At 38.4% G+C, this 25000-nt stretch overlaps 21 non-coding genes across 21 annotated transcripts; all 21 read right to left on the reverse strand.

The window, feature by feature from the left end:
* Positions 1-35: 35 nt before the first annotated feature.
* On the reverse strand, positions 36-144 carry TRNAL-CAA (transfer RNA leucine (anticodon CAA)). The gene is made up of 2 exons: positions 107-144; positions 36-81 (listed from the first exon to the last, which is right to left on the reverse strand). It is a non-coding gene; the product is annotated as a tRNA-Leu (tRNA).
* A 157-nt stretch (positions 145-301) lies between these two features.
* TRNAL-CAA (transfer RNA leucine (anticodon CAA)) lies at positions 302-410 on the reverse strand. Its single transcript has 2 exons — positions 373-410; positions 302-347 (listed from the first exon to the last, which is right to left on the reverse strand). It is a non-coding gene; the product is annotated as a tRNA-Leu (tRNA).
* A 157-nt stretch (positions 411-567) lies between these two features.
* On the reverse strand, positions 568-676 carry TRNAL-CAA (transfer RNA leucine (anticodon CAA)). Its single transcript has 2 exons — positions 639-676; positions 568-613 (listed from the first exon to the last, which is right to left on the reverse strand). It is a non-coding gene; the product is annotated as a tRNA-Leu (tRNA).
* Positions 677-1377: 701 nt separating this feature from the next.
* On the reverse strand, positions 1378-1486 carry TRNAL-CAA (transfer RNA leucine (anticodon CAA)). The gene is made up of 2 exons: positions 1449-1486; positions 1378-1423 (listed from the first exon to the last, which is right to left on the reverse strand). It is a non-coding gene; the product is annotated as a tRNA-Leu (tRNA).
* Positions 1487-6909: 5423 nt separating this feature from the next.
* On the reverse strand, positions 6910-7018 carry TRNAL-CAA (transfer RNA leucine (anticodon CAA)). Its single transcript has 2 exons — positions 6981-7018; positions 6910-6955 (listed from the first exon to the last, which is right to left on the reverse strand). It is a non-coding gene; the product is annotated as a tRNA-Leu (tRNA).
* A 320-nt stretch (positions 7019-7338) lies between these two features.
* Positions 7339-7447, reverse strand: TRNAL-CAA (transfer RNA leucine (anticodon CAA)). Its single transcript has 2 exons — positions 7410-7447; positions 7339-7384 (listed from the first exon to the last, which is right to left on the reverse strand). It is a non-coding gene; the product is annotated as a tRNA-Leu (tRNA).
* A 122-nt stretch (positions 7448-7569) lies between these two features.
* TRNAL-CAA (transfer RNA leucine (anticodon CAA)) lies at positions 7570-7678 on the reverse strand. The gene is made up of 2 exons: positions 7641-7678; positions 7570-7615 (listed from the first exon to the last, which is right to left on the reverse strand). It is a non-coding gene; the product is annotated as a tRNA-Leu (tRNA).
* Positions 7679-15772: 8094 nt separating this feature from the next.
* On the reverse strand, positions 15773-15881 carry TRNAL-CAA (transfer RNA leucine (anticodon CAA)). The gene is made up of 2 exons: positions 15844-15881; positions 15773-15818 (listed from the first exon to the last, which is right to left on the reverse strand). It is a non-coding gene; the product is annotated as a tRNA-Leu (tRNA).
* Positions 15882-16833: 952 nt separating this feature from the next.
* TRNAL-CAA (transfer RNA leucine (anticodon CAA)) lies at positions 16834-16942 on the reverse strand. Its single transcript has 2 exons — positions 16905-16942; positions 16834-16879 (listed from the first exon to the last, which is right to left on the reverse strand). It is a non-coding gene; the product is annotated as a tRNA-Leu (tRNA).
* A 750-nt stretch (positions 16943-17692) lies between these two features.
* TRNAL-CAA (transfer RNA leucine (anticodon CAA)) lies at positions 17693-17801 on the reverse strand. The gene is made up of 2 exons: positions 17764-17801; positions 17693-17738 (listed from the first exon to the last, which is right to left on the reverse strand). It is a non-coding gene; the product is annotated as a tRNA-Leu (tRNA).
* A 320-nt stretch (positions 17802-18121) lies between these two features.
* On the reverse strand, positions 18122-18230 carry TRNAL-CAA (transfer RNA leucine (anticodon CAA)). The gene is made up of 2 exons: positions 18193-18230; positions 18122-18167 (listed from the first exon to the last, which is right to left on the reverse strand). It is a non-coding gene; the product is annotated as a tRNA-Leu (tRNA).
* Positions 18231-18387: 157 nt separating this feature from the next.
* Positions 18388-18496, reverse strand: TRNAL-CAA (transfer RNA leucine (anticodon CAA)). Its single transcript has 2 exons — positions 18459-18496; positions 18388-18433 (listed from the first exon to the last, which is right to left on the reverse strand). It is a non-coding gene; the product is annotated as a tRNA-Leu (tRNA).
* Positions 18497-19844: 1348 nt separating this feature from the next.
* On the reverse strand, positions 19845-19953 carry TRNAL-CAA (transfer RNA leucine (anticodon CAA)). Its single transcript has 2 exons — positions 19916-19953; positions 19845-19890 (listed from the first exon to the last, which is right to left on the reverse strand). It is a non-coding gene; the product is annotated as a tRNA-Leu (tRNA).
* Positions 19954-20273: 320 nt separating this feature from the next.
* TRNAL-CAA (transfer RNA leucine (anticodon CAA)) lies at positions 20274-20382 on the reverse strand. Its single transcript has 2 exons — positions 20345-20382; positions 20274-20319 (listed from the first exon to the last, which is right to left on the reverse strand). It is a non-coding gene; the product is annotated as a tRNA-Leu (tRNA).
* Positions 20383-21033: 651 nt separating this feature from the next.
* Positions 21034-21142, reverse strand: TRNAL-CAA (transfer RNA leucine (anticodon CAA)). Its single transcript has 2 exons — positions 21105-21142; positions 21034-21079 (listed from the first exon to the last, which is right to left on the reverse strand). It is a non-coding gene; the product is annotated as a tRNA-Leu (tRNA).
* Positions 21143-21463: 321 nt separating this feature from the next.
* TRNAL-CAA (transfer RNA leucine (anticodon CAA)) lies at positions 21464-21572 on the reverse strand. The gene is made up of 2 exons: positions 21535-21572; positions 21464-21509 (listed from the first exon to the last, which is right to left on the reverse strand). It is a non-coding gene; the product is annotated as a tRNA-Leu (tRNA).
* A 174-nt stretch (positions 21573-21746) lies between these two features.
* Positions 21747-21855, reverse strand: TRNAS-UGA (transfer RNA serine (anticodon UGA)). Its single transcript has 2 exons — positions 21818-21855; positions 21747-21785 (listed from the first exon to the last, which is right to left on the reverse strand). It is a non-coding gene; the product is annotated as a tRNA-Ser (tRNA).
* Positions 21856-22175: 320 nt separating this feature from the next.
* Positions 22176-22282, reverse strand: TRNAL-CAA (transfer RNA leucine (anticodon CAA)). The gene is made up of 2 exons: positions 22245-22282; positions 22176-22219 (listed from the first exon to the last, which is right to left on the reverse strand). It is a non-coding gene; the product is annotated as a tRNA-Leu (tRNA).
* A 320-nt stretch (positions 22283-22602) lies between these two features.
* TRNAL-CAA (transfer RNA leucine (anticodon CAA)) lies at positions 22603-22711 on the reverse strand. The gene is made up of 2 exons: positions 22674-22711; positions 22603-22648 (listed from the first exon to the last, which is right to left on the reverse strand). It is a non-coding gene; the product is annotated as a tRNA-Leu (tRNA).
* A 650-nt stretch (positions 22712-23361) lies between these two features.
* TRNAL-CAA (transfer RNA leucine (anticodon CAA)) lies at positions 23362-23470 on the reverse strand. The gene is made up of 2 exons: positions 23433-23470; positions 23362-23407 (listed from the first exon to the last, which is right to left on the reverse strand). It is a non-coding gene; the product is annotated as a tRNA-Leu (tRNA).
* A 750-nt stretch (positions 23471-24220) lies between these two features.
* On the reverse strand, positions 24221-24329 carry TRNAL-CAA (transfer RNA leucine (anticodon CAA)). The gene is made up of 2 exons: positions 24292-24329; positions 24221-24266 (listed from the first exon to the last, which is right to left on the reverse strand). It is a non-coding gene; the product is annotated as a tRNA-Leu (tRNA).
* Between the last annotated feature and the right edge of the window lie 671 nt (positions 24330-25000).

Raw genomic sequence — 25000 nt, forward strand, 5'->3', positions numbered from 1 at the left:
TCGAATGTAGTTGTTATTGAAACAATAAAAAGCTTTGTCAGAAGTGGGATTTGAACCCACGCCTTTTTACAGAGACCAGAAAGCCCTTTAACAGTAAGAACGGATTCTTGAGTCTGGCGCCTTAGACCGCTCGGCCATCCTGACAAGTACATGAACATGACTGAAAATGTATGCCATTTTGGATTATGATTCTTTCTTTTAATAAAAAAAATACTGAAAGTGCATTTATTGATATCAATCATACGTATTATAAGACTAATCGAAATTTGAATATAGTTTCTATTGAAACAATAAAAAGCTTTGTCAGAAGTGGGATTTGAACCCACGCCTCTTTACAGAGACCAGAAAGCCCTTAAACAGGAAGAACGGATTCTTGAGTCTGGCGCCTTAGACCGCTCGGCCATCCTGACAAGTACATGGTCATGGCTGAAAATGTATGCCATTTTGGATTATGATTCTTTCTTTTAATAAGAAAAATACTGAAATTGCATTTATCGGTATCAATCATACGTATTATAAGACTAATCGAAATTCGAATGTAGTTGCTATTGAAACAATAAAAAGCTTTGCCAGAAGTGGGATTTGAACCCACGCCTCTTTACAGAGACCAGAAAGCCCTTTAACAGGAAGAACAGATTCTTGTGTCTGGCGCCTTAGACCGCTCGGCCATCCTGACAAGTACATGAACATGACTGAAAATGTATGCCATCTCTGTAAAGAGGCGTGTGTTCAAATCCCACTTCTGACAAAGCTTTTTATTGTTTCAATAGCAACTACATTCAACTGCCAATTAGTCTTATAATATGTATGACTGATACCGATAAATGCAGTTAGTAGTTCTTTGTGTTTTATTTGTTCTTGTTTTCGACATAGATATCTTGATCACATTTATTTCAAAGCAACATGCAGCTTAATAAATTAAAGAAATGTAATCAGTAGAAACTGTGGAAGATCAGAGAAATAAAGTTATCCCATCTCTTTACAGAGACCAGAAAGCCCTATAACAGGAAGAACGGATTCTTGAGTCTGGCGCCTTAGACCGCTCGGCCATCCTGACTAGCACATGAGCGTGACTGAAAATGTATGCCATTTTGGATTATGATTCTTTCTTTTAATAAAAAAATAATGAAAGGTTGGGGTTGGTGTGTTGATGGGATAACTTTATTCCTCTGATCTTCCACAGTTTCTACTGATTACATTTCTTTAATTTATTAAGCTGCATGTTGCTTTGGAATAAATGTGATCAAGATATCTATGTCGAAAACAAGAACAAATAAAGCACAAAGAATTACTAACTGCATTTATCGGTATCAGTCATACGTGTTATAAGACTAATTGGCAGTTGGATGTAGTTGCTATTGAAACAATAAAAAGCTTTGTCAGAAGTGGGATTTGAACCCACGCCTCTTTACAGAGACCAGAAAGCCCTTTAACAGGAAGAACGGATTCTTGAGTCTGGCGCCTTAGACCGCTCGGCCATCCTGACAAGTACATGAGCAAGTGCATTTATCGGTATCAATCATACGTATTATAAGAATAATTGAAATTCGAATGTAGTTGTTATTGAAACAATAAAAAGCTTTGTCAGGCGAGTCAGCGTCTGAGCAGGTCGCAGGGCGAGGGATCTCCTGCTGAAGCCTCGTGCAAACATACCTTGAGCGGCTTCTTCAGCGCCCTCCTGCCGGATCAGAAGCTCCAGGAGAAGAGGCATATACCGGGACCTTTATTTGCAGTGTGGGTACTGGGTGGTGTCTCGGCAGCGGAGCCGGGGGACAGACTTGTCTGTCCTTGCGGGTTGCAGCCGGGACGGACACTCGGGCGCAGGAGACCTGAAAGCCGCCCGCTCCACTACCGCTGCGCTGACTGACATGTCCCGGCCAGCGACGCGGTATTACCGCGACGGTACGGTGCACAGACTCCGGCTGGAGCGTGCAGAAGGCAGGAGGAGAGAAAAAGAAGCAGCAGCCGGACTCACCCCCACAGCAGCTCTGTGAGGACCTCGGAGCCGGGCGCCCGCTTCTCGAGCGCTGCAGGTTGAGGAGAACACAGGCTGCCAAAGCTGACCGGCAACAGTGAGTGAGTGGAAGTGCACAGAGCTGCGTGCACGGACTCTGAAGCAGAGAGGAGGCAGCAGGTGTGTTGCTGTGGACAGAGAAGGGACGTTATCGGCAGAAAATCGGGACCCTGAAAACGATGCCCTCAGGCTGGAGTGGGTGAGTGGGGAAGTTCCCCATTAAAGAACTTTATAAAAAAAAAAAAAAAAACCCTTGTTTTTGGTATACATTCTGAAAATAAAAGGCGCTGGAAATCAATGGTCCCGGTGACCTAGCACTGGTCAGATATAAAAAGAGCCTGGAAAAAGAACAGGGTACACGGTACTGGGGGCCACGTTTGATAGCCCCAGGAAACGGAGGTTTAAACAGTATACATAACCTGCTGCCTTGGTACATAATACAGCCCAGAACACAATAGGAGCTAAAAAGAGATATAAGTGTGTGACCAGGGGGAAATCCGGGGACCCCTGTACACAACTGTATCCTCAGATACCTCCTATTAAGGAGATAAGGGGTAAATTAAATTGGTGGACACCCGCTCCTGATATATAAAGAGGTGGGGAAAAAAAAAAAAATACCCCTCAGAAAAGGGGGAACACCCTACTTATTAAAGCTATAAGATAGCGGATAACCCCCACCAGGCCATACTACGCAGATTTAGAGACACAGACAATGGATTCAGCTCAGTGCTGAAGAAAGGCCAGATGGGGGTCAAAACGAATTAACAAGGGGTGAAGGGCCTTACACCTAAAGATAAAATCTCAGAACAAAAATATATGACTAAATAGATGGTCAAGAGGAGAAGAAGAGGGGAGAGAAGAAGGTGGGAAAGCTGAACTAATAGCGGCTTGCTGGAGATTCGAAACCTTTGGGGAAGATTATAGTTTTAAAGGGAAAGGTCAAAAGGAAAAAAGAAAAAAAAGGGAAAGGAGGAGAAGAAAGGAAAAGGGTGGAAGAGAAAAGAGGAGGAAGAGAAAGAAAGGGAAAAGAAAAAAAAAATGTCTAACAGAAACCGCAAAAACCAATCACAAGAGCAATCATCAGCCTTTTTTGTAAAGAGAGGTAAACAATCGATTCAGCAACCACAATCGCCAGTAACAGCCTTAAACCAGACTCAATCACCATCTAGAAGTATATTGTCTAATGTAACTGATGTAGATCCATATGAATCATTAATCGAGAGAATAACAACATCATTTAAAGTGGAACTCCGCGCAGCGATACAAGAATTGAAAACAGAAATTTCATCTCTGGGATCCCGCATAGACACTTTAGAACACAAAACTGATGATATCTGTAACTATAACGAAGTAATGTCTCAAGAGATGACAGATTTAAGAACAGAAATGGAAGGCATGCGAGACCATATAGAAGATCTTGAAAATAGATCAAGAAGAGATAACTTACGAATACGAAACATTCCTGAGTTAATTGATACACAAGCGTTAGTTATCTATTTAACCGGCCTGTTCCATCAATTACTTCCAGAGTGCCCAGAGGATCAATTTCTGTTGGATAGAGCACATAGAGCTTTAAGAGCGAAACCACCTCAAGATCAACCTCCAAGAGATGTTATATTGAAAATGCATTATTCGCATATGAAACCAAAGATATTGGAGGCAAGCAGGAAATCCACTTCAATCGTATACAGAGACTCGACTCTATTGATTTTTCAAGATTTAGCGCCCTTGACATTAAGGAAAAGAAGGGAAATGGGAGAGATCACCAGGAGCCTACGCAACCAGAAGATCCCCTATAAATGGGGCTTCCCATTCTCGCTTCAGTTTACACATAATGGGAAGAAACAGACAGTGAGAAACCCTTAAGAGGGTCATGACACCTTAAAACGGTTGGGACTTGATATAATCACAGTTGAGCTTTCCCCTCCAGGGCCATCAGAAAAGATGAAGGATAAAACAGCTCCACGGCCAGAATGGTCCAAGGTTGGGCCAGAAGCACAAAAGGACAATTGAACATATTAAGGAAGGAGTAGCAGAAGAAAAGAGAAAAGGATGTAGTACCCCAGAACAAATGTTAAAGCTATCAGTTGTACTATAAAATGCTAAGGATAATTATTATTTGCCAAAGTGAACCAAAAAAATATAAAAAATAAGTTTATTTAATTTATTCCACTTCCCCCATCAGCAGAAATTAGCACTATCACGATGTAGACATAGAAAGAATTATAGAAATAACGTATAAATAAGCATAGATCAAAAATGTCCTTTAGCACTATACTTACCTTTTTTTCTTTATTTATTTATTCATAATTTTTTTTTTTTTTTTTTTTTTTTTTTCGCTTCTTTTTATTTCTTCACTCCTCACACGATTTTGCATGATGTTATCACAAATCACGGGGTTTTTTTTTTTTTTTTGCACATATTTTCTCTCTCATTATCATAGGATTAAAGGCCTGGAATATAGTGATAAAATACCTCAGAAGTAAGCTGGAGAACTTTGGTTGTAATAATGAAGGTCAGAAGTTTAGATCTACTAAAGGGACCACCCCTCAAGATGACCCCCATAGTTATGGGGCAGGTTTAGTAAGGAAGAGTAGGGTGCTCAACTGGGGGATGGAGCCCAAGGTAATACCTGAGAGATTAGAACCAACAGAATAACTAGGAGAGAGAATCTTGGGGAATATGTAAATTAGCTATATCACAATGGGAACTCACAAATTCGGCTGTAGGTGGGATAGTTAAGGACAGTAAAAAAGTTTAAATACTGATTAAACATGCAGGTACATTGGCAAAATTTTATCTGATTAGAATCTGATTTGATCATCGTTCGGGCAACCGGACTAAGAATAGAACAGGATGGATTCTGGGAGATGAAAACTAAATAAATATAAAGGGGAACGGAGGGTTGGGAGAGATAAATATAGCCTCCCCTCCCTTCCTTTTCCATTTCAGTTTTTTTTTTTTTTTTTTTTTTAATTTGATGTTTTTTTTTTTTTCTCTTCTCTTCTGTATGATTTTTTTGTGCTATATAAATATATAAATACAGTATATTGTTCAGATGTAAATTCAGAGTGTTAAGTAAAAGGTGATAACCCTCACCCCAGTAGGGAAATACCCTATACTTTTTTTTTTTTTGTTTCAACCCCCCCTTTCCTTCCCTCCCCGTTACACGTGGGTGCTCCCCGGATTGGATAGCACCCGTGATAGAAACGGGTAGCCGTTTTTTTTCTCTTTACCAACTAACGGCCATTTACAATTTTGCTCAAGATGCCTCTTGGGGTATCTTACCTAATATGTCTTTTTAACTTTAAGTTTCAACCTTCCTCCCTTCCTTTACCTACACAGAACAGGCAAGTTCAGGGAGTCACACGTAATGTAAGCATTTCCCTTCATAGACATATATTATGACACTGGAAATAATTTCTTTAAATGTAAATGGTTTGAATTCTCCCCAAAAACGCACTATGGCTATACAATTTTTTAAGAAACAGAAAATAAAAATATTATTATTACAAGAGACAAATTTTAAAAATACTCATCCTGCAATAACCTCACGGGCCTTTCCATATGTACATTATTCAACTGGAAACAAAAAAAAAAAGGGAACAGCAATAATGATACATAACTCACTAGCGTTCCAGGTAGAGCAAGCTTATGCTGACTCAAAGGGACGATTTAATATTCTGGTAATAAATTTAGGCCTAGCTTATTTAACAATAGCTTCAATATATGTACCAAATATGGAACAAGGGGTATGTCATAAAGAGTTTTTTAATCAACTTAATAAAATTGCTAAAGGTAGAATAGTTATTGGAGGAGACTTCAACGCGGTGCCAGACATAAATTGGGACAGATCAGCAGCTAAACCACCAGGCCATACTACAGTCAGAGAATCGAGGAGACTGAGGGACATAATGACCTCACACGGCTTATTTGATGCCTGGAGGGTACTGTATCCAGCGGAACGAACATACACACACTATTCTATACCTCATAGAGTGCACTCTAGACTCGATCTGTTCCTAGTTGATTCCAATACTGTAACAGGACTAAGTAAAGCTTGGGTTACCCCCGTAGTTTGGTCGGATCATCTAGCAATTTCTATCTCGATTCCGGTCTCGCAAACTTTTGCATCGGCCTTCAGGTGGAGATTAAACACCTCACTCCTTTTAAAAAAGGAATATGTAATACAAGTGGAAAAAATACTGAAAGAATACTTTGACTTAAATATGACAGAAGATGTAACCACATCAATAGTTTGGGAGGCACATAAGGCTACGATCAGGGGACACTTCATATCATTAGCTAAAACACAAAAACTAAAAGATCAGAAAATTTGCCTGGACTTGGAGAAACAGATAGAAGCCTTAACAATAGAACATCAACAGAACTCCAAACGATCGATCTATAGTAGACTGTTAGTATTAAAGAGTCAATTATATCAGATTCAATCAGCAAAAGCAGCGAAAACTATGAGGTGGTTAAAATATAAATTTTACGCAAAAGGAGATAAAGCCGACGCGCTACTGGCACATCGGTTAAGGGAACGTAAGAGGAGGGACCGTATTTTATCATTAAAAGATTCCCAAAATAATATAGTATATGACCCGCAAAAGATTGCTCAGGCCTTCAGGGAGTACTATAAATCATTATATAACATTCAGAGCTCAATAGAGGAAGAGACTTTGCAAGCCCTTTTACAGGAAGAACGGATTCTTGAGTCTGGCGCCTTAATGACAAGTACATGAACATGACTGAAAATGTATGCCATTTTGGATTATGATTCTTTCTTTTAATAAAAAAAATACTGAAAGTGCATTTATCGGTATCAATCATACGTATTATAAGATTAATCGAAATTTGAATGTAGTTGCTATTGAAACAATAAAAAGCTTTGTCAGAAGTGGGATTTGAACCCATGCCTATATAAAGAGACCAGAAAGCCCTTTTACAGGAAGAACGGATTCTTGAGTCTGGCGCCTTAGACCGCTCAGCCATCCTGACAAGTACATGAACGTGACTGAAAATGTATGCCATTTTGGATTATGATTCTTTCTTTTAATAAAAAAATAATGAAAGGTTGGGGTTAGTGTGTTGATGGGATAACTTTATTCCTCTGATCTTCCACAGTTTCTACTGATTACATTTCTTTAATTTATTAAGCTGCATGTTGCTTTAAAATAAATGTGATGAAGATATCTATGTCGAAAACAAGAACAAATAAAACACAAAGAACTACTAACTGCATTTATCGGTATCAGTCATACGTATTATAAGACTAATTGGCAGTTGGATGTAGTTGCTATTGAAACAATAAAAAGCTTTGTCAGAAGTGGGATTTGAACCCACGCCTCTTTACAGAGACCAGAAAGCCCTTTAACAGGAAGAACTGATTCTTGTGTCTGGCACCTTAGACCGCTCGGCCATCCTGACAAGAACATGAGCGTGACTTTTAAAAAGAAAAATACTGAAAGTGCATTTATCGGTATCAATCATACGTATTATAAGACTAATCGAAATTTGAATATAGTTGCTATTGAAACAATAAAAAGCTTTGTCAGAAGTGGGATTTGAACCCACGCCTCTTTACAGAGACCAGAAAGCCCTTTAACAGGAAGAACGGATTCTTGAGTCCGGCGCCTTAGACCGCTCGGCCATCCTGACAAGTAGATGAGTGTGACTGAAAATGTATGCCATTTTGGATTATGATTCTTTCTTTTAATAAAAAAAATAATGAAAGGTTGGGGTTGGTGTGTTGATGGGATAACCTTATTCCTCTGATCTTCCACAGTTTCTACTGAATACATTTCTTTAATTTATTAGGTGGCACGTTGCTTTGAAATAAATGTGATCAAGATATCTATGTCGAAAGCAAGAACAAATAAAACACAAAGATCTACTAAGTGCATTTATCGGTATGAATCATACGTATTATAAGATTAATCGAAATTTGAATGTAGTTGCTATTGAAACAATAAAAAGCTTTGTCAGAAGTGGGATTTGAACCCACGCCTATATACAGAGACCAGAAAGCCCTTTTACAGGAAGAACGGATTCTTGAGTCTGGCACCTTAGACCGCTCGGCCAGCCTGACAAGTACTTGAGCGTGACTGAAAATGTATGCCATTTTAGATTATGATTCTTTCTTTTAATAAAAAAAATAATGAAAGGTTGGGGTTAGTGTGTTGATGGGATAACTTTATTCCTCTGATCTTCCACAGTTTCTACTGATTACATTTCTTTAATTTATTAAGCTGCATGTTACTTTAAAATAAATGTGATGAAGATATCTATGTCGAAAACAAGAACAAATAAAACACAAAGAACTACTAACTGCATTTATCGGTATCAGTCATACGTATTATAATACTAATTGGCAGTTGAATGTAGTTGCTATTGAAACAATAAAAAGCTTTGTCAGAAGTGGGATTTGAAGCCAAGCCTCTTTACAGAGACCAGAAAGCCCTTTAACAGGAAGAACGGATTCTTGAGTCTGGCGCCTTAGACCGCTCGGCCATCCTGACAAGTACATGAGCGTGACTGAAAATGTATGCCATTTTGGATTATGATTCTTTCTTTTAATAAAAAAAATACTGAAAGGTTGGGGTTAGTGTGTTGATGGGATAACTTTATTCCTCTGATCTTCCACAGTTTCTACTGATTACATTTCTTTAATTTATTAAGCTGCATGTTGCTTTGAAATAAATGTGATCAAGATATCTATGTCGAAAACAAGAACAAATAAAACACAAACTACTAACTGCATTTATCGGTATCAGTCATACGTATTATAAATTGCAGTTTTCTTTGGATACCTGCGCACTGAAAGATTTGATGGCGATGAGCTGCAATCACACTGTGGGATCTGACTATATCCCAAGGTACAATAACATATATTCTTTGGGGTTAGTGCTGCGCTCAATCTTATGTGCTGGTGTTGAGTAAATAGATAAATAAATAAATGATGAATGTAACACAGTGTTTTAATCTAAACACAAATTTACTTGGTAATTAGTCCATTGATACAATGATGCACACAATGTAGGAAATCTGTCACGCTGCGTGCACTGGCCTTGGCCTCTGTACACGCTCTGTGTGTGGGATCTCCCTGTGTGTGTGCTTGCACGTTTCAATATGTCCAATCCTGGCTGCCCAAATTGCAGCGTTTATAAAAAAGTCTCAGTTTATGCCTATAATCTGTGTACGGCGTCCCGTTACACAGGTGTTATAGAGATACAAGTAGGTCTTCGGGTACCCCTTTAATAATAATCCGTTTTCTGCGGATTTTCGGAGGAGGGGGGGACTGGTGCAGCTTAGGGTGCCGGTTCACTGCTGCTACTGGGGTTCGCAGAGGTGCCGCGTGAGTGATAGTGCACTCAATGCGTCACACGCCGCTGACACCCGTTCGCTGCAGGGACTTGGGGTTGCGGGGATCAGTGTGTCGGGTGGTAACACCGCCGTCAACACTGCCTCGTCTAGCCGCCCGGGATACCTCCTGCCTCTCTGGACCCTCTCTCGCTCCTACTCACCCTCTCCACGCTGATGGTGTCGCGTCGGCGTTCTGCCGGTTCCGGATCGTACGTCTGGTGATATTCTCAGCCCGTTTCCTTGCTTGCTTGGATTAGTGTGATGTCTCCAACCCGTTTCAGCTTTCCGCCTTCTTCAAGGAGATGTGTGTTGCTATAGCCCGGGTCTGTTTAAATCCCCTGTATGGTTTCTTTTGCTGTCTGCTGATTGGTCTACATGGGTGTCAGTCATCATTGATCATCTGTTTTCCCTTCAGCTTAATTGGTATCAATCTCAGTTAATTGGAAATGCGGTCCAATCTTTTTGTCAGTGGTGTTCATTCTGACATATTCTCTATTGTATAATCGGTTCTTAGTACTCGATTTTTTCTATTCTTTTCTTTTCATTGGGGGTGAGGTTATGATGTTTTCCTCTAATTAAAGTAATTGCTGTTGTGCGTTGCAATTTTGTTATAAATGGTACTTGTTCTTTTTATATATATAAAAGTATTCAGCATCTCATTGTTTTAATAGGGTCTTGTATCGCTGGTTTATGTACCTATGCTTGCCCTATAAATGATATTATCCTGTATCCTTGATCTTGATTGTCATTTTATTTTTATTTTTTATTTTTTATTTTTTGCCAATGATTGATTTGACCTCATTATCTATGTTCAATCCTCTGGGTGAGAATGTTTTTAATTTATACATCCATTTAAGCTCAGTTCTATTGATTTTATGTATAAAATCTCCTCCCCTCCAGTTGGCATGCACTAGTTCTATTCCCATGAATTCTAACGTCCGGGGGTCATTGTCATGGTGAAGTTTAAAATGTCTTGAGAGGTTATGTTCCTCGTGCCCTTTCTTTATATTCCTTATGTGTTCACATATTCTTTCTTTTAAGTGGCGTGTCGTTCTGCCTATGTATTGCTTGTTACACCCACATTTTAGCATATAGATCACCCCCTTACTGTTGCAAGTGATTCTTTGTTGTATTTTAAATGTCTCCCCATTGCTTGTGGATTGGAAATGGTTAATGGGTTTTGTGCTCCTTTGATTCTGATTCTTGCAACCCTGGCATTGCCCACAGAAGAAGAAACCTTTGCTTGATGTGCCTGAATCTATTGTTGATTGTGTGGTGGATTTTGGGGGAATATGGTTTTTAGTTAACTTTTGTTTGAGGTCTGGTGCTTTTTTGAAAACCATTTTGGGTCTTAGTGGAAGATGATCAGCCAGGGTATCGTCCTCCAGTAATAATGGCCAGTGCTTAGTTAGAATTTTCCTTAATTGATTTGACTGCTCAGAGTATTGTGTAATAAATAATACTTCATTTTGGTTTTCATTTATCTTTATCTCTTTGTTTTTGTTTCTGTATTGCAATAGCTCCTCTCTATTTGTTAGTTTCATTTTCTCAAATGCTTCATTAACTTTGTGATCTTTGTATTTTTTTTCCCTGAATTGGTCCCTTAATTCATTACCTTGTTCGATATAGTCTGTTATTTTTGTGCAGTTTCTTCTAACTCGCATGAACTGACTGGTGGGAATTGACTCTAACCAACTGGGGTGATGCCAGCTTGTCGATAGTATATAGCTGTTTACGTCAACAGTTTTTTTGTATATTTTTGTATGTATTGTTATGTCCTCTGTGTATATGTTCAAATCAAGGAAGTTGACTTCTTTTTTACTGTAATGAGTTGTGAAAACCAGATTGTTTTTATTGTTGTTTATGTGTGATATGAATTTTTGTAAGGAGTCCTCATTCCCTCTCCAGATGAACAGCACATCGTCTATGTATCTTTGCCAGAGCACGAGATTCGCCTCCAGCCACCACCCCCCTCCCCATATGTGGCTGGCCTCCCACCAGCTCATGAAGAGGTTGGCGTAGCTGGGGGCGAATCTCGTGCCCATAGCAGTCCCGGTGATTTGTAAGAAGTAGTTGTTATCAAACCACACATAATTATGTGTTAGTATGAAGTTTATACTGTCCAAGATGAATTTAATTTGTTCTGGACTATAAGAAACAGACTATTGTTCTGGACTATAAGAAACAGTCCGGTCTATAAGAGACTAAAACTAACCTACCAGCAGTACATGACATCACTGCACACAAAAGGGAGGGAAAAAGAAGCAAAAAACAAAACCCCAATTGAACTAAACACCACACTAGAAGAGACAATCAATTCATCATCCTCAGAGCAATAATTTTCAGTATATGAAGAAGAAGGCACACCAGGGGAATATACACACTTTAACAACCTGGCTAGACTCTCACTAGAACAGGGGTGGGAATCTAGCAGAACAGAAGAACATAACAATAGATTCTCAGTACTTGAGACTGAATTCACAATACACCAAGCCACCCCAATAAAAAGACCAGAGTTAGAAACCAACACAAACCAGAGCGTCACCCAAAAATCAATAGAAAAAGAACTCTCACCTAAAGCCACAGTCAACACCACGACATGTGTCGACCTAGCACCACTTTTTTTAGGGACAAGACTTGCAAAACAAGGAGCAATCCCAAAAATAAAGAAAATGATCAAACAAAAGAACCCCACAAACAGAACAAAAAAACTAGGAGAGGAGGGAGAGGAAGGGGGAACAAGAAAGAGAGTAAGACACCGGAAAGGGAAGTAGGGAATGGAGTGTTTAATCTAAGCAGCCACACACTAACAGAAGAACATACAAAATTACTCAATAAAGGACTAAAATTTGCCCCAAACAATCAAATGGATAAATTTCAAACCTATCTAGATCTACACAATTTTACAAGAAAACTCACACTCAAAAAGTTTTTCGCTAATTCAATACCAGCTCCATTAAGAAACACAGAAAATACAGATCAGTATAGACACACCTCTCTGAAGCCCCACTCCACCTTTTTTCCCAGCTACATGAAAGGCGCACAGGTAGAGAGCTTCACTAAAATGGTCGAAAAAGAATTAGAAACATTGCAAATAAAAAAACAGAATCAAAACCTGACTAAAAAAGAAATAATAGCACTACAGGACCTTCAAAAGAATAATTCCATCATAATAAAACCTGCGGACAAGGGGGGGGGGATTGTCGTTTTGAATAAAACAGACTATCTAGAGGAATCACATAAGATTTTAGGAGATGCAAAAACCTACTCCCAACTAACACAAGACCCTACTGCAAAATTCAAAATAGAACTAGACAAACATCTACAAGAAGGTCATACAAAAGGAATACTAAACCAAAAAGAACTACAATACATACAGACAACCAATCCAGTCATACCAGTATTTTATTATCTTCCAAAGATACACAAAGACCCACTCAAACCTCCCGGTAGGCCCATCATTTCCGGAATAAATTCTTTAACAGCGAATCTCTCGCAATATATAGACACACTCCTACAGCCATATGTACATCAACAAAAATCATACATAAGAGACACTACACACATACTGGACATACTCAAAAACACACAGTGGGACACAGATCTCTGGTTGGTGACAGCTGACGTGACATCTCTTTATTCAGTAATAAAACATGACCAAGGTTTAGAAAGTATCAATTACCACCTCGCACAAGACCAAGAACTAAAACCAGAACAAATTAAATTCATCTTGGACAGTATAAACTTCATACTAACACATAATTATGTGTGGTTTGATAACAACTACTTCTTACAAATCACCGGGACTGCTATGGGCACGAGATTCGCCCCCAGCTACGCCAACCTCTTCATGAGCTGGTGGGAGGCCAGCCACATATGGGGAGGGGGGTGGTGGCTGGAGGCGAATCTCGTGCTCTGGCAAAGATACATAGACGATGTGCTGTTCATCTGGAGAGGGAATGAGGACTCCTTACAAAAATTCATATCACACATAAACAACAATAAAAACAATCTGGTTTTCACAACTCATTACAGTAAAAAAGAAGTCAACTTCCTTGATTTGAACATATACACAGAGGACATAACAATACATACAAAAATATACAAAAAAACTGTTGACGTAAACAGCTATATACTATCGACAAGCTGGCATCACCCCAGTTGGTTAGAGTCAATTCCCACCAGTCAGTTCATGCGAGTTAGAAGAAACTGCACAAAAATAACAGACTATATCGAACAAGGTAATGAATTAAGGGACCAATTCAGGGAAAAAAAATACAAAGATCACAAAGTTAATGAAGCATTTGAGAAAATGAAACTAACAAATAGAGAGGAGCTATTGCAATACAGAAACAAAAACAAAGAGATAAAGATAAATGAAAACCAAAATGAAGTATTATTTATTACACAATACTCTGAGCAGTCAAATCAATTAAGGAAAATTCTAACTAAGCACTGGCCATTATTACTGGAGGACGATACCCTGGCTGATCATCTTCCACTAAGACCCAAAATGGTTTTCAAAAAAGCACCAGACCTCAAACAAAAGTTAACTAAAAACCATATTCCCCCAAAATCCACCACACAATCAACAATAGATTCAGGCACATCAACCAAAGGTTTCTTCTTCTGTGGGCAATGCCAGGGTTGCAAGAATCAGAATCAAAGGAGCACAAAACCCATTAACCATTTCCAATCCACAAGCAATGGGGAGACATTTAAAATACAACAAAGAATCACTTGCAACAGTAAGGGGGTGATCTATATGCTAAAATGTGGGTGTAACAAGCAATACATAGGCAGAACGACACGCCACTTAAAAGAAAGAATATGTGAACACATTAGGAATATAAAGAAAGGGCACGAGGAACATAACCTCTCAAGACATTTTAAACTTCACCATGACAATGACCCCCGGACGTTAGAATTCATGGGAATAGAACTAGTGCATGCCAACTGGAGGGGAGGAGATTTTATACATAAAATCAATAGAACTGAGCTAAAATGGATGTATAAATTAAAAACATTCTCACCCAGAGGATTGAACCTAGATAATGAGGTCAAATCAATCATTGGCAAAAAATAAAAAATAAAAAATAAAAATAAAATGACAATCAAGATCAAGGATACAGGATAATATCATTTATAGGGCAAGCATAGGTACATAAACCAGCGATACAAGACCCTATTAAAACAATGAGATGCTGAATACTTTTATATATATAAAAAGAACAAGTACCATTTATAACAAAATTGCAACGCACAACAGCAATTACTTTAATTAGAGGAAAACATCATAACCTCACCCCCACTGAAAAGAAAAGAATAGAAAAAATCGAGTACTAAGAACCGATTATACAATAGAGAATATGTCAGAATGAACACCACTGACAAAAAGATTGGACCGCATTTCCAATTAACTGAGATTGATACCAATTAAGCTGAAGGGAAAACAGATGATCAATGATGACTGACACCCATGTAGACCAATCAGCAGACAGCAAAAGAAACCATACAGGGGATTTAAACAGACCCGGGCTATAGCAACACACATCTCCTTGAAGAAGGCGGAAAGCTGAAATGCGTTGGAGACATCACACTAATCCAAGCAAGCAAGGAAACGGGCTGAGAATATCACCAGACGTACGATCCGGAACCGGCAGAACGCCGACGCGACACCATCAGCGTGGAGAGGGTGAGTAGGAGCGAGAGAGGGTCCAGAGAGGCAGGAGGTATCCCGGGCGGCTAGACGAGGCAGTGTTGACGGCGGCGTTACCACCCGACACACTGATCCCCGCAACCCCAAGTCCCTGCAGCGAACGGGTGTCAGTGGCGTGTGACGCATTGAGTGCACTATCACTCACGCGGCACCTCTGCGAACCCCAGTAGCAGCAGTGAACCGGCACCCTAAGCTGCACCAGTCCCCCCCTCCTCCGAAAATCCGCAGAAAACGGATTATTATTAAAGGGGTACCCGAAGACCTACTTGTATCTCTATAACACCTGTGTAACGGGACGCCGTACACAGATTATAGGCATAAACTGAGACTTTTTTATAAACGCTGCAATTTGGGCAGCCAGGATTGGACATATTGAAACGTGCAAGCACACACACAGGGAGATCCCACACACAGAGCGTGTACAGAGGCCAAGGCCAGTGCACGCAGCGTGACAGATTTCCTACATTGTGTGCATCATTGTATCAATGGACTAATTACCAAGTAAATTTGTGTTTAGATTAAAACACTGTGTTACATTCATCATTTATTTATTTATCTATTTACTCAACACCAGCACATAAGATTGAGCGCAGCACTAACCCCAAAGAATATACGTATTATAAGACTAATTGGCAGTTGAATGTAGTTGCTATTGAAACAATAAAAAGCTTTGTCAGAAGTGGGATTTGAACCCACGACTCTTTACAGAGACCAGAAAGCGCTTTTACAGGAAGAACGGATTCTTGAGTCTGGCGTCTTAGACCGCTCGGCCATCCTGACAAGTACATGAACATTACTGAAAATGTATGCCATCTCTGTAAAGAGGCGTGTGTTCAAATTCCACTTCTGACAAAGCTTTTTATTGTTTCAATAGCAACTACATTCAACTGCCAATTAGTCTTATAATACGTATGACTGATACCTATAAATGCAGTTAGTAGTTCTTTGTGTTTTATTTGTTCTTGTTTTCGACATAGATATCTTGATCACATTTATTTCAAAGCAACATGCAGCTTAATAAATTAAAGAAATGTAATCATTAGAAACTGTGGAAGATTAGAGGAATAAAGTTATCCCATCTCTTTACAGAGACCAGAAAGCCCTTTAACAGGAAGAACGGATTCTTGAGTCTGGCGCCTTAGACCGCTCGGCCATCCTAACTAGTACATGAGCGTGACTGAAAATGTATGCCATTTTGGATTATGATTCTTTCTTTTAATAAAAAAATAATGAAAGGTTGGGGTTGGTGTGTTGATGGGATAACTTTATTCCTCTGATCTTCCACAGTTTCTCCTGATTACATTTCTTTAATTTATTAAGCTGCATGTTGCTTTGAAATAAATGTGATCAAGATATCTATGTCGAAAACAAGAACAAATAAAACACAAAGAATTACTAACTGCATTTATCGGTATCAGTCATACGTATTATAAGACTAATTGGCAGTTGGATGTAGTTGCTATTGAAACAATAAAAAGCTTTGTCAGAAGTGGAATTTGAACCAACGCCTCTTTACAGAGACCAGAAAGCCCTTTTACAGGAAGAACGGATTCTTGAGTCTGGCGCCTTCCTGACAAGTACATAAACATGACTGAAAATGTATGCCATTTTGGATTATGATTCTTTCTTTTAATAAAAAAAATACTGAAAGTGCATTTATCGGTATCAATCATACGTATTATAAGACTAATCGAAATTTGAATGTAGTTGCTATTAAAACAATAAAATGCTTTGTCAGAAGAGGGATTTGAACCCACGCCTATATACAGAGACCAGAAAGCCCTTTTACAGGAAGAACGGATTCTTGAGTCTGGCGCCTTAGACCGCTCGGCCATCCTGACAAGTACATGAGCGTGACTAAAAATGTATGCCATTTTGGATTAGGATTCTTTCTTTTAATAAAAAAATAATGAAAGGTTTGGGTTAGTGTGTTGATGGGATATCTTTATTCCTCTGATCTTCCACAGTTTCTACTGAATACATTTCTTTAATTTATTAGGTGGCACGTTGCTTTGAAATAAATGTGATGAAGATATCTATGTCGAAAACAAGACCAAATAAAACACAAAGAACTACTAACTGCATTAATCGATATCAGTCATACGTATTATAAGACTAATTGGCAGTTGAATGTAGTTGCTATTGAAACAATAAAAAGCTTTGTCAGAAGTGGGATTTGAACCCACGCCTCTTTACAAAGACCAGAAAGCCATTTTACAGGAAGAACAGATTCTTGAGTCTGGCGCCTTAGACTGCTCGGACATCCTGACAAATACATGAACATGACTAAAAATGTATGCCATTTTGGATTATGATTCTTTCTTTTAATAAAAAAAATAATGAAAGGTTGGGGTTGGTGTGTTAATGGGATAACTTTATTCCTCTGATCTTCCACAGTTTCTACTGAATACATTTCTTTAATTTATTAGGTGGCACGTTCCTTTGAAATAAATGTGATCAAGATATCTATGTCGAAAGCAAGAACAAATAAAACACAAAGATCTACTAAGTGCATTTATCGGTATCAGTCATACGTATTATAAGACTAATTGGCAGTTGAATGTAGTTGCTATTGAAACAATAAAAAGCTTTGTCAGAAGTGGGATTTGAACCCACGCCTCTTTACAGAGACCAGAAAGCCCTTTAACAGGAAGAACAGATTCTTGTGTCTGGCGCCTTAGACCGCTCGACCATCCTGACAAGTACGTGAGCGTGACTGAAAATGTTTGCCATTTTGGATTATGATTCTTTCTTTTAATAAAAAAATTATGAAAGGTTGGGGTTAGTGTGTTGATGGAATAACTTTATTCCTCTGATCTTCCACAGTTTCTACTGAATACATTTCTTTAATTTATTAGGTGGCACGTTGCTTTGAAATAAATGTGATCAAGATATATATGTCGAAAACAAGAACAAATAAAACACAAAGAACTACTAACTGCATTTATCGGTATCAGTCATAAGTATTATAAGACTAATTGGCAGTTGGATGTAGTTGCTATTGAAACAATAAAAAGCTTTGTCAGAACTGGGATTTGAACCCATGCCTCTATACAAAGACCAGAAAGCCCTTTTACAGGAAGAACGGATTCTTGAGTCTGGCGCCTTAGACCGCTCGGCCATCCTGACAAGTACATGAACATGACTGAAAATGTATGCCATTTTGGATTATGATTCTTTCTTTTAATAAAAAAAATACTGAAAGTGCATTTATCGGTATCAATCATACGTATTATAAGACTAATCGAAATTTGAATGTAGTTGCTATTGAAACAATAAAAAGCTTTGTCAGAAGTGGGATTTGAACCCACGCCTCTTTACAGAGACCAGAAAGCCTTTTTACAGGAAGAACGGATTCTTGAGTCTGGCGCCTTAGACCGCTCGGCCATCCTGACTAGTACATGAGCGTGATTGAAAATGTATGCCATTTTGGATCATGATTCTTTCTTTTAATAAAAAATAATGAAAGGTTGGGGTTGGTGTGTTGATGGGATATCTTTATTCCTCTGATCTTCCACAGTTTCTACTGAATACATTTCTTTGATTTATTAGGTGGCACGTTTCTTTGAAATAAATGTGATCAAGATATCAATGTCGAAAGCAAGAACAAATAAAACACAAAGATCTACTAAGTGCATTTATCGGTATCAGTCATACGTATTATAAGACTAATTGGCAGTTGAATGTAGTTGCTATTGAAACAATTTAAAGCTTTGTCAGAAGTGGGATTTGTACCCACGCCTCTTTACAGAGACCAGAAAGCCCTTTTACAGGAAGAACGGATTCTTGAGTCTGGCGCCTTCCTGACAAGTACATGAACATGACTGAAAATGTATGCCAATTTGGATTATGATTCTTTCTTTTAATAAAAAAAATACTGAAAGTGCATTTTTCGGTATCAATCATACGTATTATAAGACTAATCGAAATTTGAATGTAGTTGCTATTAAAACAATAAAATGCTTTGTCATACACATTATAAGACTAATTGGCAGTTGAATGTAGTTGCTATTGAAACAATAAAAAGCTTTGTCAGAAGTGGGATTTGAACCCTCACTTCTTTACAGAGACCAGAAAGCCCTTTTACAGGAAGAACGGATTCTTGTGTCTGGCACCTTAGACCGCTCGGCCATCCTGACAAGTACATGAGTGTGACCTAAAATGTTTGCCATTTTGGATTATGATTCTGTCTTTTAATAAAAAAATAATGAAAGGTTGGGGTTAGTGTGTTGATGGGATAACTTTATTCCTCTGATCTTCCACAGTTTCTACTGAATACATTTCTTTAATTTATTAGGTGGCACGTTGCTTTGAAATAAATGTGATCAAGATATCTATGTCGAAAACAAGAACAAATAAAACACAAAGAACTACTAACTGCATTTATCGGTATCAGTCATACGTATTATAAGACTAATTGGCAGTTGAATGTAGTTGCTATTGAAACAATAAAAAGATTTGTCAGAAGTGGGATTTGAACCCAAGCCTCTTTACAGAGACCAGAAAGCCCTTTTACAGGAAGAACGGATTCTTGAGTCTGGCGCCTTAGAACGCTCGGCCATCCTGACAAGTACATGAATATGTCTGAAAATGTATGCCATTTTGGATTATGAGTCTTTCTTTTAATAAAAAAAATACTGATAATAAAAAAATACTGAAAGTGCATTTTTTCGGTATCAATCATACGTATTATAAGACTAATCGAAATTTGAATGTAGTTGCTATTGAAACAATAAAAAGCATTGTCAGAAGTGGGATTTGAACCCACGCCTCTTTACAGAATTCAAAAAACCCTTTAACAGCAAGAACGGATTCTTGAGTCTGGCACCTTAGACCGCTCGGCCATCCTGACAAGTACATGAGCGTGACTGAAAATGTATTCCATTTTGGATTATGATTCTTTCTTTTAATAAAAAAATAATGAAAGGTTTGGGTTAGTGTGTTGATGGGATAACTTTATTCCTCTGATCTTCCACAGTTTCTACTGATTACATTTCTTTAATTTATTAAGCTGCATGTTGCTTTGAAATAAATGTGATCAAGATATCTATGTCGAAAACAAGAACAAATAAAACACAAAGAACTACTAACTGCATTTATCGGTATCAGTCATACGTATTATAAGACTAATTGGCAGTTGGATGTAGTTGCTTTTGAAACAATAAAAAGCTTTGTCAGAAGTGGGATTTGAACCCACGCCTCTTTACAGAGACCAGAAAGCCCTTTTACAGGAAGAACGGATTCTTGAGTCTGGCACCTTAGACAGCTCGGCCATCCTGACAAGTACATGAACATGACTGAAAATGTATGCCAATTTGGATTATGATTCTTTCTTTTAATAAAAAAAATACTGAAAGTGCATTTATCGGTATCAATCATACGTATTATAAGACTAATCGAAATTTGAATGTAGTTGCTATTAAAACAATAAAATGCTTTGTCATACACATTATAAGACTAATTGGCAGTTGAATGTAGTTGCTATTGAAACAATAAAAAGCCTTGTCAGAAGTGGGATTTGAACCCACGCTTCTTTACAGAGACCAGAAAGCCCTTTAACAGGAAGAACGGATTCTTGTGTCTGGCACCTTAGACCGCTCGGCCATCCTGACAAGTACATGAGTGTGACTGAAAATGTTTGCCATTTTGGATTATGATTCTTTCTTTTAATAAAAAAATAATGAAAGGTTGGGGTTAGTGTGTTGATGGGATAACTTTATTCCTCTGATCTTCCACAGTTTCTACTGATTACATTTCTTTAATTTATTAAGCTGCATGTTGCTTTGAAATAAATGTGATCAAGATATCTATGTCGAAAACAAGAACAAATAAAACACAAAGAACTACTAACTGCATTTATCGGTATCAGTCATACGTATTATAAGACTAATTGGCAGTAGGATGTAGTTGCTATTGAAACAATAAAAAGCTTTGTCAGAAGTGGGATTTGAACCCACGCCTCTTTACAGAGACCAGAAAGCCCTTTTACAGGAAGAACGGATTCTTGAGTCTGGCGCCTTAGTTAGCTCGGCCATCCTGACAAGTACACGAACATGACTGAAAATGTATGCCAATTTGGATTATGATTCTTTCTTTTAATAAAAAAAATACTGAAAGGTTGGGGTTAGTGTGTTGATGGGATAACTTTATTCCTCTGATCTTCCACAGTTTCTACTGATTACATTTCTTTAATTTATTAGGTGGCACGTTGCTTTGAAATAAATGTGATCAAGATATCTATGTAAAAAAAAAGAACAAATAAAACACAAAGAACTACTAACTGCATTTATCGGTATCAGTCATACGTATTATAAGACTAATTGGCAGTTGAATGTAGTTGCTATTGAAACAATAAAAAGCTTTGTCAGAAGTGGGATTTGAACCCAAGCCTCTTTACAGAGACCAGAAAGCCCTTTTACAGGAAGAGCGGATTCTTGAGTCTGGCGCCTTAGACCGCTCAGCCATCCTGACAAGTACATGAATATGACTGAAAATGTATGCCATTTTGGATTATGATTCTTTCTTTTAATAAAAAAAATACTGATAATAAAAAAATACTGAAAGTGCATTTTTCGGTATCAATCATACGTATTATAAGACTAATCGAAATTTGAATGTAGTTGCTATTGAAACAATAAAAAGCATTGTCAGAAGTGGGATTTGAACCCACGCCTCTTTACAGATTTCAAAAAACCCTTTAACAGGAAGAACGGATTCTCAAGTCTGGCGCCTTAGACCGCTCGGCCATCCTGACAAGTACATGAGCGTGACTGAAAATGTATTCCATTTTGGATTATGATTCTTTCTTTTAATAAAAAAATAATGAAAGGTTGGGGTTAGTGTGTTGATGGGATAACTTTATTCCTCTGATCTTCCACAGTTTCTACTGATTACATTTCTTTAATTTATTAAGCTGCATGTTGCTTTGAAATAATTGTGATCAAGATATCTATGTCGAAAACAAGAACAAATAAAACACAAAGAACTACTAACTGCATTTATCGGTATCAGTCATACGTATTATAAGACTAATTGACAGTTGGATGTAGTTGCTATTGAAACAATAAAAAGCTTTGTCAGAAGTGGGATTTGAACCCACGCCTCTTTAGAGACCAGAAATCCCTTTTACAGGAAGAACAGATTCTTGAGTCTGGCGCCTTAGACAGCTCGGCCATCCTGACAAGTACATGAGCGTGACTGAAAATGTATGCCATTTTGGATTATGATTCTTTCTTTTAATAAAAAAATAATGAAAGGTTGGGGTTAGTGTGTTGATGGGATAACTTTATTCCTCTGATCTTCCACAGTTTCTACTGAATACATTTCTTTAATTTATTAGGTGGCACGTTGCTTTGAAATAAATGTGATCAAGATATCTATGTCAAAAACAAGAACAAATAAAACACAAAGAACTACTAACTGCATTTATCGGTATCAGTCATACGTATTATAAGACTAATTGGCAGTTGAATGTAGTTGCTATTGAAACAATAAAAAGCTTTGTCAGAAGTGGGATTTGAACCCAAGCCTCTTTACAGATACCAGAAAGCCCTTTTACAGGAAGAATGGATTCTTGAGTCTGGCGCCTTAGACCGCTCGGCCATCCTGACAAGTACATGAATATGACTGAAAATGTATGCCATTTTGGATTATGATTCTTTCTTTTAATAAAAAAAATACTGAAAGTGCATTTATCGGTATTAATCATACGTATTATAAGACTAATCGAAATTTGAATGTAGTTGCTATTAAAACAATAAAATGCTTTGTCATACACATTATAAGACTAATTGGCAGTTGAATGTAGTTGCTATTGAAACAATAAAAGCCTTGTCAGAAGTGGGATTTGAACCCACGCTACTTTACAGAGACCAGAAAGCCCTTTAACAGGAAGAACGGATTCTTGTGTCTGGCGCCTTAGACCGCTCGGCCATCCTGACAAGTACATGAGTGTGACTGAAAATGTTTGCCATTTTGGATTATGATTCTTTCTTTTAATAAAAAAATAATGAAAGGTTGGGGTTAGTGTGTTGATGGGATAACTTTATTCCTCTGATCTTCCACAGTTTCTACTGATTACATTTCTTTAATTTATTAAGCTGCATGTTGCTTTGAAATAAATGTGATCAAGATATCTATGTCGAAAACAAGAACAAATAAAACACAAAGAACTACTAACTGCATTTATCGGTATCAGTCATACGTATTATAAGACTAATTGGCAGTAGGATGTAGTTGCTATTGAAACAATAAAAAGCTTTGTCAGAAGTGGGATTTGAACCCACGCCTCTTTACAGAGACCAGAAAGCCCTTTTACAGGAAGAACGGATTCTTGAGTCTGGCGCCTTAGTTAGCTCGGCCATCCTGACAAGTACACGAACATGACTGAAAATGTATGCCAATTTGGATTATGATTCTTTCTTTTAATAAAAAAAATACTGAAAGGTTGGGGTTAGTGTGTTGATGGGATAACTTTATTCCTCTGATCTTCCACAGTTTCTACTGATTACATTTCTTTAATTTATTAGGTGGCACGTTGCTTTGAAATAAATGTGATCAAGATATCTATGTAAAAAAAAAGAACAAATAAAACACAAAGAACTACTAACTGCATTTATCGGTATCAGTCATACGTATTATAAGACTAATTGGCAGTTGAATGTAGTTGCTATTGAAACAATAAAAAGCTTTGTCAGAAGTGGGATTTGAACCCAAGCCTCTTTACAGAGACCAGAAAGCCCTTTAACAGGAAGAACGGATTCTTGTGTCTGGCGCCTTAGACCGCTCGGCCATCCTGACAAGTACATGAGTGTGACTGAAAATGTTTGCCATTTTGGATTATGATTCTTTCTTTTAATAAAAAAATAATGAAAGGTTGGGGTTAGTGTGTTGATGGGATAACTTTATTCCTCTGATCTTCCACAGTTTCTACTGAATACATTTCTTTAATTTATTAGGTGGCACGTTGCTTTTAAATAAATGTGATCAAGATATCTATGTCAAAAACAAGAACGAATAAAACGCAAAGAACTACTAACTGCATTTATCGGTATCAGTCATACGTATTATAAGACTAATTGGCAGTTGAATGTAGTTGCTATTGAAACAATAAAAAGCTTTGTCAGAAGTGGGATTTGAACCCAAGCCTCTTTACAGAGACCAGAAAGCCCTTTTACAGGAAGAACGGATTCTTGAGTCTGGCGCCTTAGACCGCTCAGCCATCCTGACAAGTACATGAATATGACTGAAAATGTATGCCATTTTGGATTATGATTCTTTCTTTTAATAAAAAAAATACTGATAATAAAAAAATACTGAAAGTGCATTTTTCGGTATCAATCATACGTATTATAAGACTAATCGAAATTTGAATGTAGTTGCTATTGAAACAATAAAAAGCATTGTCAGAAGTGGGATTTGAACCCACGCCTCCAGGGCCGGCGCCACCACTAGGCAAATCTAGGCATTTGCCTAGGGCGCCAGCCACGGGAGGGCGGCACTTCGCCCGTCGCATGGAGGCTGCAGGGGTGTCCGTGCCAGGTACCTGCGGCACTGTGTGATCTGGCGGCGGGGTCCCTGCAGTGATGCGCGCTATCCAGCAGCCAGGCGGCGGCGCGGGAAGCGCTGCTGGGTTTGAAAACATTCCGCATGCTGATTGGCTGTGATTCAGTGTGCGGCGAGTTTTCAAACCCATCAGCGCTTCCCGCACCGCCTGGCTGCCGGATAGCGTGCATCACTGCAGGGACCCCGCCGCCAGATCACACAGCACCGCAGGTACCCCCCCCCCCCCGTAGGCACCGGGGCGCACCCTCGCCTGGGGCGCTCCGGTGCCTTGCACCGGCCCTGCACGCCTCTTTACAGAATTCAAAAAACCCTTTAACAGGAAGAACGGATTCTCG

The sequence above is a fragment of the Crinia signifera genome, chromosome 9 (assembly GCF_055691185.1).
Source record: "Crinia signifera chromosome 9, ASM5569118v1, whole genome shotgun sequence".
Taxonomy (NCBI): Eukaryota; Metazoa; Chordata; class Amphibia; order Anura; family Myobatrachidae; genus Crinia; species Crinia signifera.